Source organism: Chiloscyllium plagiosum, unplaced genomic scaffold (genome assembly GCF_037043375.1).
Source record: "Chiloscyllium plagiosum isolate Xiang-an unplaced genomic scaffold, Cpla_swu_hap1 HiC_scaffold_10, whole genome shotgun sequence".
NCBI lineage: Eukaryota > Metazoa > Chordata > Chondrichthyes > Orectolobiformes > Hemiscylliidae > Chiloscyllium > Chiloscyllium plagiosum.
The window spans coordinates 66,683,680-66,697,461 of NW_028270148.1; the positions used below are offsets into that span (position 1 = coordinate 66,683,680).

Sequence of the window (13,782 nt, forward strand, 5' to 3'; positions counted from 1 at the left end):
GCGAAGATTGAGCATTTCTTTTAAATTTTGGGAGATTGACAGAGATCTATAGTTTTTGCAAAGTTGGTATTAGAGTTAAAAATAACACAACACCAGGTTATAGTCCTACAGGTTTATTTGGAAGCACTAGCTTTCGGAGCAGTGCTCCTTTATCAGGTGGTTATAATACAATACAACACAGGCCTTCAAGCCCACCAAACCTGCACTGATTCCTATCCTTATTCTGATCCCTACTTATTGCCCATACACAGTTTCTATCAATCAGTTTGCCTCCCATTCATCCATCTATCTAGATACACCTTAAACATTGCTAATGTGCCTCTTCCACCCTCTCCACTGACAGTGCATTCCAGACACCTACCACCCTTTGTGTAAAATATTTTTAATGCACTTTTTTCCTGAACTTTCTGCCTCTCACCTTGAATCAATGGCCTTTTGCAGTTGACCTTTCTACCCTAGGAAAAAGTCTTTGACTATCCACCCTATCTATGCCTCATAATTTAGTGGACCTCTTTCAGGTCTCTCATTCAGCCCCTGTCTTTCCATAAAAATTGACCTGCAATTTCTGGCGGTTTGCAACTCAAATATTTCTTCCTAACCACACAGTGTTGGGTTTTCGCATGCCATCGTGACTTGCAAACATTATTGTTCTCACTGTTATTTTAACAGCAAATGTTCAATGTTTCTTTTTTATTTGTACTTTCAGTATTGATCACATAATGGGCTGCACCGTACATGCGGGTGTATTGGTCCAGTGAAATAGTCAATTGCAAACCAACCAATGTTTAACTAGCAACCTGCCCTGTTGCCCTGAGCACGATACTACACTGGAACAGCCTTAACAAGGTGAACACAGGAACCTGCCATTCAAGAAAAAGGTCTGCCCCTGAAAGCAGCTGAGTGATCCTAGCAGTGTATGAAATAAGTAGTGTCTATTGGCAGGAAATAGTCAAGAATCCTCAGAAAGAAATGTCATGTGTGCTGGACTCAGTTAAGTCAGGCAATCATTCGGCAGAGAGGCTTAAGTTACTGCAATAGCTCCCAGTGCAATCAACTTCATGCTTCAATCGGCCTCTGTTTTCCCTGTCTGTACATTCTTCCTTACTGGAAGTCGAAGTCCTAGTGGTATTAACACTGGACTATTAATCCAGAGATCTGGGTAATCTTCTGGAGACCTGGGTTCGAATCCCACCATGGCAGATGGTGCAATTGAAAATCTGCAATCACAAATCTACTGATGACCATGAAATCATTGTTGATTATCGGGAAAACCCATCTGGCTCACTAATGCCTTCAAGGAAGGAAATCTCCAATCCTCACCTGGTCTGGCCTATATGTGACTCCAGACTCACAGTAATGTGGTTGACTCTTAATTGCCATCTGAAATAGCTGAGCAAGCCATTCAGTTGCACTGATTGCTACAAAGTCTCAAGCAAATGAAACCAGCCAGATCACCTGGTATCAACTTAGGCACCAGGAAAGATCACCGCAGAAACAGCCTGTCGACCCTGCAAAGTCCTCCTTTCTAACAGTTGAGGGCTAGTGCCAAAATTAGGAGAGCTATCTCACAGACTAGTCAAGCACAGTCTGACATGCTGACAGAATCATACCTTACAATATTCCGGAAACCACCATCACCATCCCTGGATATGTCCTGTCCCACTGGCAGGACAGACCTGGCAGACGTGGCAGCACAGTGGTATACAGTGGTGGAAGCGTTGCTCTGGGAGTCCTCAACATTTGACTCCAGGCAACATGAAGTCTCATGGCTTCAGGTTAAACATGGGCAGGGAAACTTCCTGCTGATATCACAGGCCATCCTCCCTTAGCTGATGAATCAATACTCCTCCATATTGAACAACGCTTGGAGGAAGCACTGAGGATGGCAAGGGTACAAAATGTACTCTGGGTGGGGGATTTCAATATCCACCAAGTGTGGCTCAGCAGCAGTTCTACTGATCAAGCTATTTGGTCTTAAAGGACGTATCTGCTTGGCTGGGTCTGTGGCAGGTGATGAGGCAACCAAAAAGAGGGAAAAATATGCTTGACCTCACCCGTACCAATCTGCTGATGCAGCTGTCCATGACAGTATGAGTGAGAGTGACCACCACACAGTCCTTTTGGAGACAAAGTCTCACCTTCACATTGAGAATAACCTCCATTGTGTTGTGTGGCATTATCACTGTCCGAAATGGAACAGACTGCGAACCGATTTAGCAACTCAAGACTGGGCATCCGTGAGGTTTTGTGGGCCATCAACAGCAGCAGAACTGTACTTCAGTGCAATCTGTAACCTCATGGCCCTGCATTCCCCCACTCAACCATTACCATCAAGCCAGGAGATCAACCCTGGTTCAATGGAGAATTCAGGAGGGCATGTCAGGAGCAGTACCTAAAGGAGACATACCTGAAGATGAGGTGTCAACCTGGTGAAGTCACCAGACAGGACTACCTCCATGCCAAACAACCATGAGCATCAAGTGATAGAGATCCCACAATCAATGGATTTGATCTAAGCTCTGCAGTCCATCCACATCTAGTTGTGAATAGTGGCAAATGATTAAACAACTCACTGGAGGAGTGAGTACCCAGTGGTCCCCAGCATTATAGACACCAGTCTTCAGTCAATTTGATTCACTCGACATGATATCAAGCATCAATTATAGACACTAGTCACTGTAAAGACTATGGGCCCTAACAACATTCTGGCAATCGTACTGAAGACTTGTGCCCCAGAACTTGCCACTCACCTAGGCAAACTGTTCCAGTACAGTTACAACACTGCATCTGCCTGACAATGTGGAAAAATGCCCAGGTATGTCTTGTACATAAAAAACAGAACAAACCCAACCTGGCCAATTACTGTTCCATCAGTCTACTCTCGATCATCAGGAAAGTGATGGAAGGTGTCATCGATAGTGCTATCAAGCAGCACCTGCTCAGCAATAACCTGCTCAGTGATGCCCAGTTTGGGTTCTGCCAGGGCCATTCAGCTCCTGATATCATTCCAGCCTTGGTTCAAACAGGGACAGAAGAGCAAAGTTCAAGAGGTGAGGTGACATCAAGGCTGCATTCAACCAAGTGTGGCATCAAGGAGCCCTAGCAAGACTGGAATCAGTAGGTATCGGGGGCATTCGCCGGTGGTTGGAATCATACCTGCCATATAGGCAGTGGTTGTTGGAGGTCAGTCATCTCAGCTCCAGGACATCTCTACAGGAGTTCTTCAGTGTCGTGTCCTAGGCCCAACCATCTTCAGCTGCTTCATCAATGACCTTCCCTCCATTATCATATCACAAATGAGGTTGTTAGCTGATGGCTGCACCATGTTCAGCACCATTCGTGACTCCTCAGATACTGAAGCAGTCCATGTCCAAATGCAACAAGATATGGACAATACCCAAGCTTGAGCTGACAAGTGGCAAGTAACATGTATGCCACACAAATGCCAGACTATGATCATCACCAATAAGAGACAATCTAATCACCGCTCCTTGACATTCAATCGTGTTACCATTTCTGAATCCCCCACTATCAACATCCTGGGGGTTATCATTGATCATAAACTCAACTGGACTCACCACGTAAACATGGTGTCTACAAGAGCAGGTCAGAAGTAGGAATACTGTGGTAACTCACTTCCTGACTCCTCAACGTCTGTCCACCACCTACAAGGCACAAGTCAGGAGTGTGAGGGAGTACTCCCCACTCGCCTGGATGAGTGCAGCCCCAACAAAACTCAAGAAGCTTGACACCAAGACAAAGCAGCCCGCTTGATTGGCACCACATTCACAAGCATCTACTCCTTCCACCACCAATGCTCAGTAGCAGCAGTGTATACATTCTACAAGATACACTGCAGAAATTCACCAAAGATCCTCAGGCAGCACCTTCCAAACCCACAACCACTTCCATCTAGAAGTACAAGAGCAGCAGCTTTACAAGAACACTACTACTTTAAATTTCCCCTCCAATTCACTCATCAACCTCACTTGGAAATATATGTCCATTCCTTCACTGACGCTGGATCAAAACCCTGGAATTCCCTCCCTAAGGCCATTGTAGGTCAACCCACAATAGTGGACTGCAGCAGTTCAAGATGTCAGCTCAGCATCACCTGCTCAAGAGCAATTAGGGATGGGCAATAAATGCTGACTCAGCAAGGATGCCCACAAACTATGAAAAATATTTTTTTAAATATTGTACCCCTTTCTTTGACAGTGATAACCCATGAATAGTTCATTTTCATCTCTCAGAACCATTCCAATGACCTCAACATAGCAGAAAGGTTCAATAGCAACTTATGAACTTTCTACAAGGCCTGTAAGTCCTAACTGTCTACAGCACAGAAAAAGGCCCCTTGGCCCCGAGTCTATGTCTTGGAATCACAAATGTATATCTAAGTAAATGTTATGAGTGTTACTTCCCCTACCACCCTTCCATGCAGTGAGTTACAGATTCACACCACCCTCAAGGTGAAAAAAAACACAAATTTCCCACATCTCTTTCAACCTCCTGCCCATCCCTTCAATCTATGTCCCAGGTCACTGGTCCTTCTACCAAGGGGAAAGGATTTTTCCCATCTATGCCACTCATAATTTTATACCTCTCAATCATGTCCCCCTCAGACTCCTCTGCTTCAAGGAAAACAACTCCAATCTGTCCAATCTTTCTTCAAAACTAAAACTCCAATAAAGCAACATTCTGGTAAATCTCCCGTGGACTCTCTTCAGTGCAGTTACATCCATTCTATAATGTGGAGTCCAGAACTGCTCACAATTCTTAGCTGTAGCCTACCAAGCACTTTACATTGTTCTAGCATCACTGCACTTGTCTTAAACTCTATGCTTCGGCAAGCATCCTCTATGCGTTCTTATTTACCTATCTGTCTGTGTACCTTAAAGGACCTGTGCAAGTGCACACCAAGGTCCCTCTGATCTTCAGTGCTTTCCAGCCATGAGAATCCAACAGTTCATCATGGAATCTCATGCCTTGTTTGTCCTGCTCAATTGTGTCACCTCATATTTATGCGGATTGAATTTTATTTGTCACTGAATATCTGATCTGACCAGCCCATCAATATCCTTCTGTAACCTAAGGTTATCTTCCTCACTATTTACCACCCCACCAACTTTTATATCATCTGCGAACTTATAAACCAACCTGCCTACATTCAAATCTAACTTGTTTATACATACCACAAACAGCTAGGGCCATAACACTGATCCCTGTAGAACTCCATTGCGCACAGGTTTCCAAACATATAAACATAACTTTGACCATCATCCCTTACTACCTCTTATTCAGCCAATTCTTACTTCAATTTGCCAAATGTGTTTGGATCCCATGGGATCTTACTTTCACAACCAGTCTCCCATTCAGGACCTCACCGACAGCCTTGCAGAAGTTTTAGGAGACCTCATCCAAAGCATTTCCCTCATCTACACACCTGGTTACCTCAATCAAGTTTGTCAGATAGGACCTCTCCTGAACAAAACCATGTAGACCAGTCTTGATCAATCCCTGCCTTTCGAAGTGCAGATTAATTCTGCCCCTTGGAATTGTATTCAATAATTTCCCCATCACAGAGTTGAGATACTGACCTGTACTTTCTTGGTTAATCTCTTGCTCCCTTCTTGAAAAGTATCACATTGGCTGCCCCCCCCTGTCCTCTGGCACCTCTCCTGTGGCCAGAGAGGAATTGAAAACTATTGTCAGTGACACTGCTAGTTCCTCCTTTGCCTCACTCAATGGGATACATTTCATCTGGCCCTGGAGATTTATCTACTCTTTAAGCCTGCCAGACTACTCTGAACCTCCTCTCTGTTTATGCTAATTTCTTTAAGTATATCACAATCCATTGCCATGATTTCTACGTGCAGGTTCTGATCCTGTTTCTCTATCTGGTCCGTTGAGAGTGAGGGGAGGTTCCTGATTCTAGTCATCTGCCTCTAGTTTCACAAAACAACTGTTACACAGGAGTGACTGCAAAAGTTGCAGTAGCATTCTGGACATTATAATCAGTTTTGAACAGAATAACATTAAACTGCAAGAAGGAAACCTTAACTGTCACTTGGCTTTTGTTTATACAGCTGTGTAACATGAGCAATATGTCTGGACAAAACATCAACATTTGTCTCTAACATGTTTGTAAAAGGTAGCCTATATTGTGATAAATATTTACAGTTGAGGTCATTGGTTCACCCTAAATGCATAGTTCTAATGTGAGCACATAGTAATTTTAGGTCAAGCCTCCATGGGCTCCCTGCCTTTAGCTATGTTAGCTATATAAATGTAACCCAACAATTCTACTCTCTTAACCTTAGCTAAGGGTGAATGTAATTCTAGCTAATAGCAATTGTGAGCCTAGTTTCTCTCTTTATTCAAAAAAAGAAGGCTTTCTCTATGATCTGTTTATTATACTTGAAATGTAGCAGTTGTCATAAAGTTATACCCACTTTCTTTTGACAAAGGTATGCTGCATGTAAAGGTTCAGTTCCTGAGGAAGGTTACTATAGGAGAGTACTTTGCATGAATGTTATATATTAAGATCTGAAGCTTCTTTACAGTCTATGGTTCTTTTGTGAGCATGAAATCAGAATATGTCACTCTTTAAAGGGCACTGGTTGAAACCCAGAATACTCAACATCAGAATTCTCAATATTTTTGACTTGAAGTGCACATATGTTACATATTTAAGATACATTTAAAGCTCTTAGACTTCATGATAGTGTGGGGACAATTTGGATGCTGCATGCTTATGGGGCTACCTAGACACACAACATGAGGGCGAACATTTCCCAGGATGCCTCCAGTCATATTTGTAAGCTCCAGCACACTTGCCTACAATTGATCTTAGTTTTAAAAGCTCCCAGTCAATAGACAGTCATTATAAAGTGGTGCCATCTGCTGCAGAAAAAGACTGGCAGCCAACATGCACCATTGGGTGTTACAATTAGTGATAGAAATAGCAAGCTATGTCCTCCAAACTATTTGCACCATCTTGCAGACATGCTGCCATGTTCACCTATAACCTTGGACTAATAAACAGAGCCACCCTCCATACAACTACATTGTATAGCAGCAAGCAGCTGCTCAGCGCTAGATTAATCCGGCACATGCTTACACATTGAGTTCCTTTACGTTCATTTTTGTTTGCTGTAGTTTAGCTTCACCTCTGGCAAAAAGGGTTCCATGGGTTACTTTTTGTCCCATACACTGTCTCCTTTTAAATGGTTTTCTTCACTTTACACGCACATATAACTTTTTCATTTCCCCCACTCATCAGACCCTTTTTTATCAAAATCTGCCTTTGGCACTGCGAATACTCATGTAGATGAACTGAATCATAAAACAAAAGACTTGTTATTAACATAGTGCACCAGTTCTTAGACCCAGAGGCTGACTTTCCAAAACGAATTTTCCTTGTGGTCCATTACAACTTTAAAAGGAAGATGTACCATGAAATTCTTGGGGAAAAGAGGTTGAATTGTCACTGACCCCATTTTCCTGAACAATTTGTCATAGGTCTTCTTCAGGTGAACAGGGAAATCAAGGAAATTTATTCCATCATATCGAACTAAAACATAATACACAGTCTCTACTGGATAGCTTTATGCTTGTTTCAAACCATTTGGGACTGAACTACAATGAGATCAAATAATCTAGGCTCATATTGTCTATCTTGTCAATATTGCAGTGTACAAATGGATTAAATTTGCTAACTTACAGCTTCTCTCACACGCAGATGTGAATGATGCAGATGGCTGATGCTTGTCATGGACATCCAGGAATTCCAGATGGGCCTTTGCAAAACTGGGTGGAATCAAAGCAATCTCTGACTCCAGAATCTAAAACACAACAGAACAGAGCAAGGAAAGGAGAAGCGGTTAAAATTTAACACGAGAATTTGTGTCCAGAAAAATCCCACATTTCCAGACTCTTTTTACTCAGTCCAAAAAAAAGAAAGGGCGGGCACTGGAAATTAGAAATTGCTGGGAAAATCTCCACAGGTACGGCAGCATCTGTGGAGACAAGGTAGGTAAAAACAACGACTGCAGATGCTGGAAACCAGATTCTGGATTAGTGGTGCTGGAAGAGCACAGCAGTTCAGGCAGCACTGCTCCTCGGATGCTGCCTGAACTGCTGTGTTCTTCCAGCACCACTAATCCAGAATCTGTGGAGAGAAGGCAGACTTAACGTTTCATGCCCAGAGCACTTTCTTCCATGTCCTTACCCCAAACCCCACACACCAGGCCTTGTCATCACATGGCTTCCTATCCCAAACAGCCCATTATCAGCCACTAACCATCCCCATTAGCAGCTATTCATTATCCCAAGGTGGCCTTTACCCACTCAGTTGTCTGCTTAATTGTTTTTCTCTCTCTCTGGACTCCATTTCTACCTATTGTTTACTTATTCCCCCTTTCCCCTTCCCCACTCCCATCTTCAACATACATTTTCCTAGCTACAATCAGTTTGATGGATCACTGGACCCAAAACACTAACTCTGCTTTCTATCTGCAGATGCTGCCTGACCTGCTGAGTTTTACCAGCAATTTCTGATCTTGTTCCTTTTACTCGGTGGGTATAATTTAAGCCTGTTTTCTTGCTGAATTGATGATTTACTGAATGCAGGAAAACAAGAATTCCTCTTGCATCACCAGCTTTCTTTTTCTTTCCAATCAGATTGTACTTAGTCAAGAAAAAGGTTGTATCACTGGAAGGAAGATTGGCATCACTGCTACAGCTCCTTCTTGTAAACCAGTGGCAGTTATAATGCGAGGAGGTCAGTTGTGGTTTATCATTCCATTTATCCATGATCTTGGCAGAGGTTTTGCTTCCATGTACCTAGGCATTCATTATGGCCTGCCCAACTGAGCTGTGATTACTGGTTCTTTTCTTCTTTCTTGAGAAAAAGAAAGTTTGGGAAAACAATTATGTGTGGATTGAAGTGTAATCATACATGAATGTCTGTTCTAGTTTGCCATCATCATGTAACCTCTACCATGAGGCAAATATTGTATGCTGCAGTCAGAAAAGGAAAAGCATGGGGGGAGTCCCTGTGGTTTAAAGCAAAAAGAAATGAATAGACCCCAAGATGGCATATTGCTCAAAGAAAATAGATTGATTATTCCAAAAGAGTTACAAGTAGAGATGCTAACATGCATCCATATAGGCTACTAGGAATTGAGTTGAGTCTAAGGAAGGCAAGAGATTGGCTCTTTGGCCAAATGTGCACTCTTCAGCCATTATAGCATTCCCAAAATTGTCATGAGCAACAATGACCCTCAGGTCAGCAGTGAGGAAATCAGCTGCTTCTGGAAAGATTGGGAGATTCAACACCACACGTCTCCACACTGTTCCCAATCAAATGGAAAGGCTGAGGCAACAGTGAAAATCCCCAAAAGAATTATAACAAAATTGAGCAATGCCCACAAATATCCACAATCGGAAAAACATATCTACTGAAGACATGGAAAGTGACTCAGCAAAAAGATCACTGTCATACTGCACATTAACTACTCTTCCAATAGCAAAAAAGCTCCTGAAGACAAAAGTTGTAACAGATGTGAATGAAAAAGAAACATATGAGTGAAATGGCAGAAAGCCGAATTTAATTTTTGATATGACTGCTAAACAATTGTCAGAGTTGAGTATTGGAGAGTCAGTCAGGGTATAAACATTCAACAATCTCAGCAAAGGTTAGAGTGTGCACTAGTAGAGAGAAGATAGGGCACATACTCATGTGGAACACAGAAGATTATTAACTTTTGTCTTGCACTTTCATGCATTGTGTTTCACCATCCCAGTTCATTATTTCCGTCCAGGTTGGTGTCTGGTGGCAAGGCCTCCTTTGGTTAAAGTACCACACATTAGGCTACTGAATGAAACAAGAGCTCTTGTTGTTGGAGGTAATATATCATAGAATCATAGAATCCCTACAGTGAGGGAACAGGCTATTCAGTCTATCAAATCCACACTGACCCTCTGAAGAGCATTTCATCCAGATCCAACCCTACCCTCTCCCTGTATCCCTGAATTCCCTATGGTCAATCTACCTAGCCCACACATCCCTGGACACTATGGGCAATTTACCATGGCCAATCCAGCTAACATGAACAGAGATTACTGAATAAATAGAAGCCAGAGAATTGGGATAAGAAGGACATTTTCAAGATGGTAAACTCTAACTAGAGTAGTGCCACATGGATCAGTGCTGTGTACAGAATTATTTACAATGTGCATTAACAAATTTATAAGAAAACTGTGCTATGTACAAGCTTGCAGATGACACAAAAATAGTTAGGAAGGCAATGGTGAAGATGACACAAAGAGCCTGCAGAGGGATATAGATATGTTAAGGGAATAGGTAAAATTTTACAGATGGAATATTATATGGGAAAATGTGAGGTTATGCACTTTGGCAGGAAGAATAGAGGAGTTACATATTATTTAAATGGAGAAAGACTGCATAAAGCACAGAGTAATTTGGGAGTCCTTGTGCATTAATCACATACAGCTAGCATCAAAGATTGATAGGTAGACAAATGGAAAGCTGATATTTATTTCAATGAGGCTGGAGTATAAAAATAGGGATGCCTTGCTAAAGCTACACAATCCACTAGTTAGACCACACTTGGAATGCCATGAACAGTTTTAGTCTCCTTATCTATGGAAAGATATACTGACAGTGGAGGCAATTCAGAGGAGGTTCAGTAGGTTGCTCCCAGGCATGGAGGAACAGTCTTATGAGGAAAGGCTGTGTAAATTGTAGATTTTTTTGTGCTCCTGACAGGATAGATGCAAAAAGGTTGTTTCACCTTATGGCATAATCTCAGAGTTAAGTGTTGCCCATTTAAGACAGAGATGAGGAGAAATTTCTTCCCTCAGAGGGTGGTGAATCTGTGAAAGTGTTTACTGTAGAGGTTGTAGATCATTAAGAATTTTCAAGGCTGAGATACATGGACTTTTACTTCAGTAAAGGAATCAAGATTATGAGGAAAAATCAGGAAAGTTGAGTTCAGGATTATTAAGTGAGCTATCATTTCATTGAGTGGTGGAGGAGATTCGATGAGCTGAATGGCCTCCCTCTGCTTCTATGTCTGATAAACCTTTTGAACTTCTGGATCATTTCCTTTTGGGGTAATGGTACAAGACCACAATGAGAAGGGCAGTTCCTGTCTTGTAGTGCTGTGGAGCCGATGTTAATAGCATCAGCCTCGTAAAGTCCCAGCAGCAATGAGTCTCCCCCTTCCCTGCTATGTGGTTCTAAGATATAGTCCCACAGTGGCTGGTGACATATATAATGAGGTGAAGAGTGGAAGACTGGTATGAAAAAAGTAGCTATGTGCCCAGCCAAGCTGGACGCTATGAATCTTATTACAGAAAATATGTAGTGAAAACATGGAAGATTCAGTCTTTTATAAATGATTGGCCCAATATTTTGAATTATTTCCACTAAGGACATTCCTTGACAATTGATAGTCACAGGTGTAAAAGCCCAGCCTTGTATGTGGCAGGATTCCAAACAGTGACCCGAGAGACAAACATGGCTTCAACATTAGCTAGCAAAAAACATTGTTGTCAATAAATATTAAAACCATTTTCAAACACTTGCACTCTGATATCCTGTCAGTTATTTTCATTGAATTTACTCTAAAACCACAATGACCATTTTAAATGCTTATGCAAGCACTGCAACTTATAGTACATTAGAAAAATATATTGCTCATAAACTGAGCAGCAATGTTTGATACATAAGTATAGGATCAGCAGTGATTAAATGAAGAAACACAATGAGATAAATTGCCATGATATCTGCTATCTCTGAAGAGTGTGCTTAATTTCTTTCTTCACAACAGCTACCAATGTCAGTGACATTGTGTGTGCATACTCATGGTGCTGACCTTCATTCCTTGCCTCTGAATTCTGCTTCAAGTGATTGCCAGGAATCCAGAGGCAAAGGTCAGAGTTCAGAATCTGAAGTTCACAGACAGTGTGTTACTGACATTGATCTCAACTACAACAACTGTTAGATCCTGATCTTTCTGAATAGCACAAAAAACATTTTTAACAAGTGCAACCATGTACAGGTACAAGTGATGGCACATCCATAATTTTGGGGTACAGTAATTTTAAGGTAAAATGAGAGAAAATTGTTGCTTTTGATGTCAGCTTTTGGAGGTAGGTCTCTAAGCAGTTGATTTGTGAGTACATTCTTTGGATAAGAGCCACATGGGAATATTGTGAACAGCCTTGGAGTGGTGCACCAGTTGGCAATTTATCGAATTTAAAGCAGTATTGAACAGGAACCATACAACCAGTGACTGGTAAAGCTGACTCTTAAATGATGTCAACATTATGGTCAGAATGCATAGGTTTTGTGTCAAGTATACAAATGACAATGTTGGTGTCATAAAATAAAAAAATGCCACAAGACTAATAGGAATTTACACAAAAGAAACAAGGTTCACATTGTTTTGCCAATTAAAATTACATCTTGATTTGGAGGTGCCAGTGTTGGACTGGGGTGTACAAAGTTAAAAACCACACAACACCAGTCTCTAGTCCAACAGGTTTATTTGGAAGCACTAACTTTCGTAGTGCTGCTCCTTCATCAGGTGGTTGTGGATTATAAGATCATAAGTCACAGAATTTATAGTAAACGTTTGCATCATACTGTAAACCTCTACTATAAATTCTGTGTCTTATACTCCACCTGATGAAGGAGCAGCATTCCGAAAGCTAGTACTTCCAAATAAACCTGTTGGACTATAACCTGGTGTTATGTAAAATTACATCAGTAGTTACAATTGCTACATACTGTGTCACAATAAATTAATGTTTTGTATGGAATATTTAGTTGCATATTGTATGTTAAATTAATGTATATTGTATAATAAGTACAATTGCTTATTGTACATTAAGGTATTGTTATCTTGCAAGTTAGGTCCAGTTATTATAACACAGAGTAATAACATTTCAGTCTCACAGACTAGTGTGTGGTCAAATATGGTGAGTGATACTGTCACATGGAAATCATGTTCAGAGCATTGCTTCACATTATCTGGCGATCCGGCATGGCACCCTCTCCACTTGGTATGGCACTGTCTCAGCCTGGTGTGGTAATCTCTTGAGGAGAAAGTGAGGTCTGCAGATGCTGGAGATCAGAGATGGAAATGTGTTGCTGGAAAAGCGCAGCAGGTCAGGCAGCATCTAGGGAAGAGGAGAATCGACGTTTCGGGCATTAGCCCTTCTTCAGGAATGAGGAAAGTTGGTCCAGCAGGCTAAGATAAAAGATAGGGAGGAGGGACTTGGGGGAGGGGCGTCGGAAATGTGTTAGGTGGAAAGAGGTCAAAGTGAGGGTGATAGGTCAGACTGGGGTGGGGGCGGAGAGGTCGGGAAGAAGATTGCAGGTTAGGAAGGCGGTGCTGAATTTGATGGATTTGACTGAGACAGGCTGGGGGGAGGGGAAATGAGGAAACTGGTGAAATCCGAGTTCATCCCTTGTGGTTGGAGGGTTCCTAGCCGGAAGATGAGGCGTTCTTCCTCCAACCGTCGTTTCGCTGTGGTCTGATGATGAAGGAGTCCAAAGACCTGCATATCCTTGGTGGAGTGGGAGGGGGAATTGAAATGTTGAGCTACAGGGTGGTTGGGTTGGTTGGTCTGGGTGTCCCAGAGGTGTTCTCTGAAACGCTCCGCAAGTAGGCGGCCTGTCTCCCCAATATAGAGGAGGCCACATCGAGTGCAAAGGATGCAATAGATGATATGTGTGGAGGTACA

The 13,782-nt window shown here is 42.1% G+C and overlaps 1 long non-coding RNA gene across 1 annotated transcript in view; it reads right to left on the reverse strand.

Moving 5' to 3' along the window:
* LOC148148974 (uncharacterized) overlaps positions 1 to 13,782 on the reverse strand; it is a 155,319-nt gene that overhangs the window by 80,420 nt on the left and 61,117 nt on the right. The window contains exon 2 of the long non-coding RNA XR_015758461.1: positions 7,727 to 7,847. This is a non-coding gene — a long non-coding RNA (uncharacterized LOC148148974). The remainder of the gene's footprint in view (positions 1 to 7,726; positions 7,848 to 13,782) is intronic.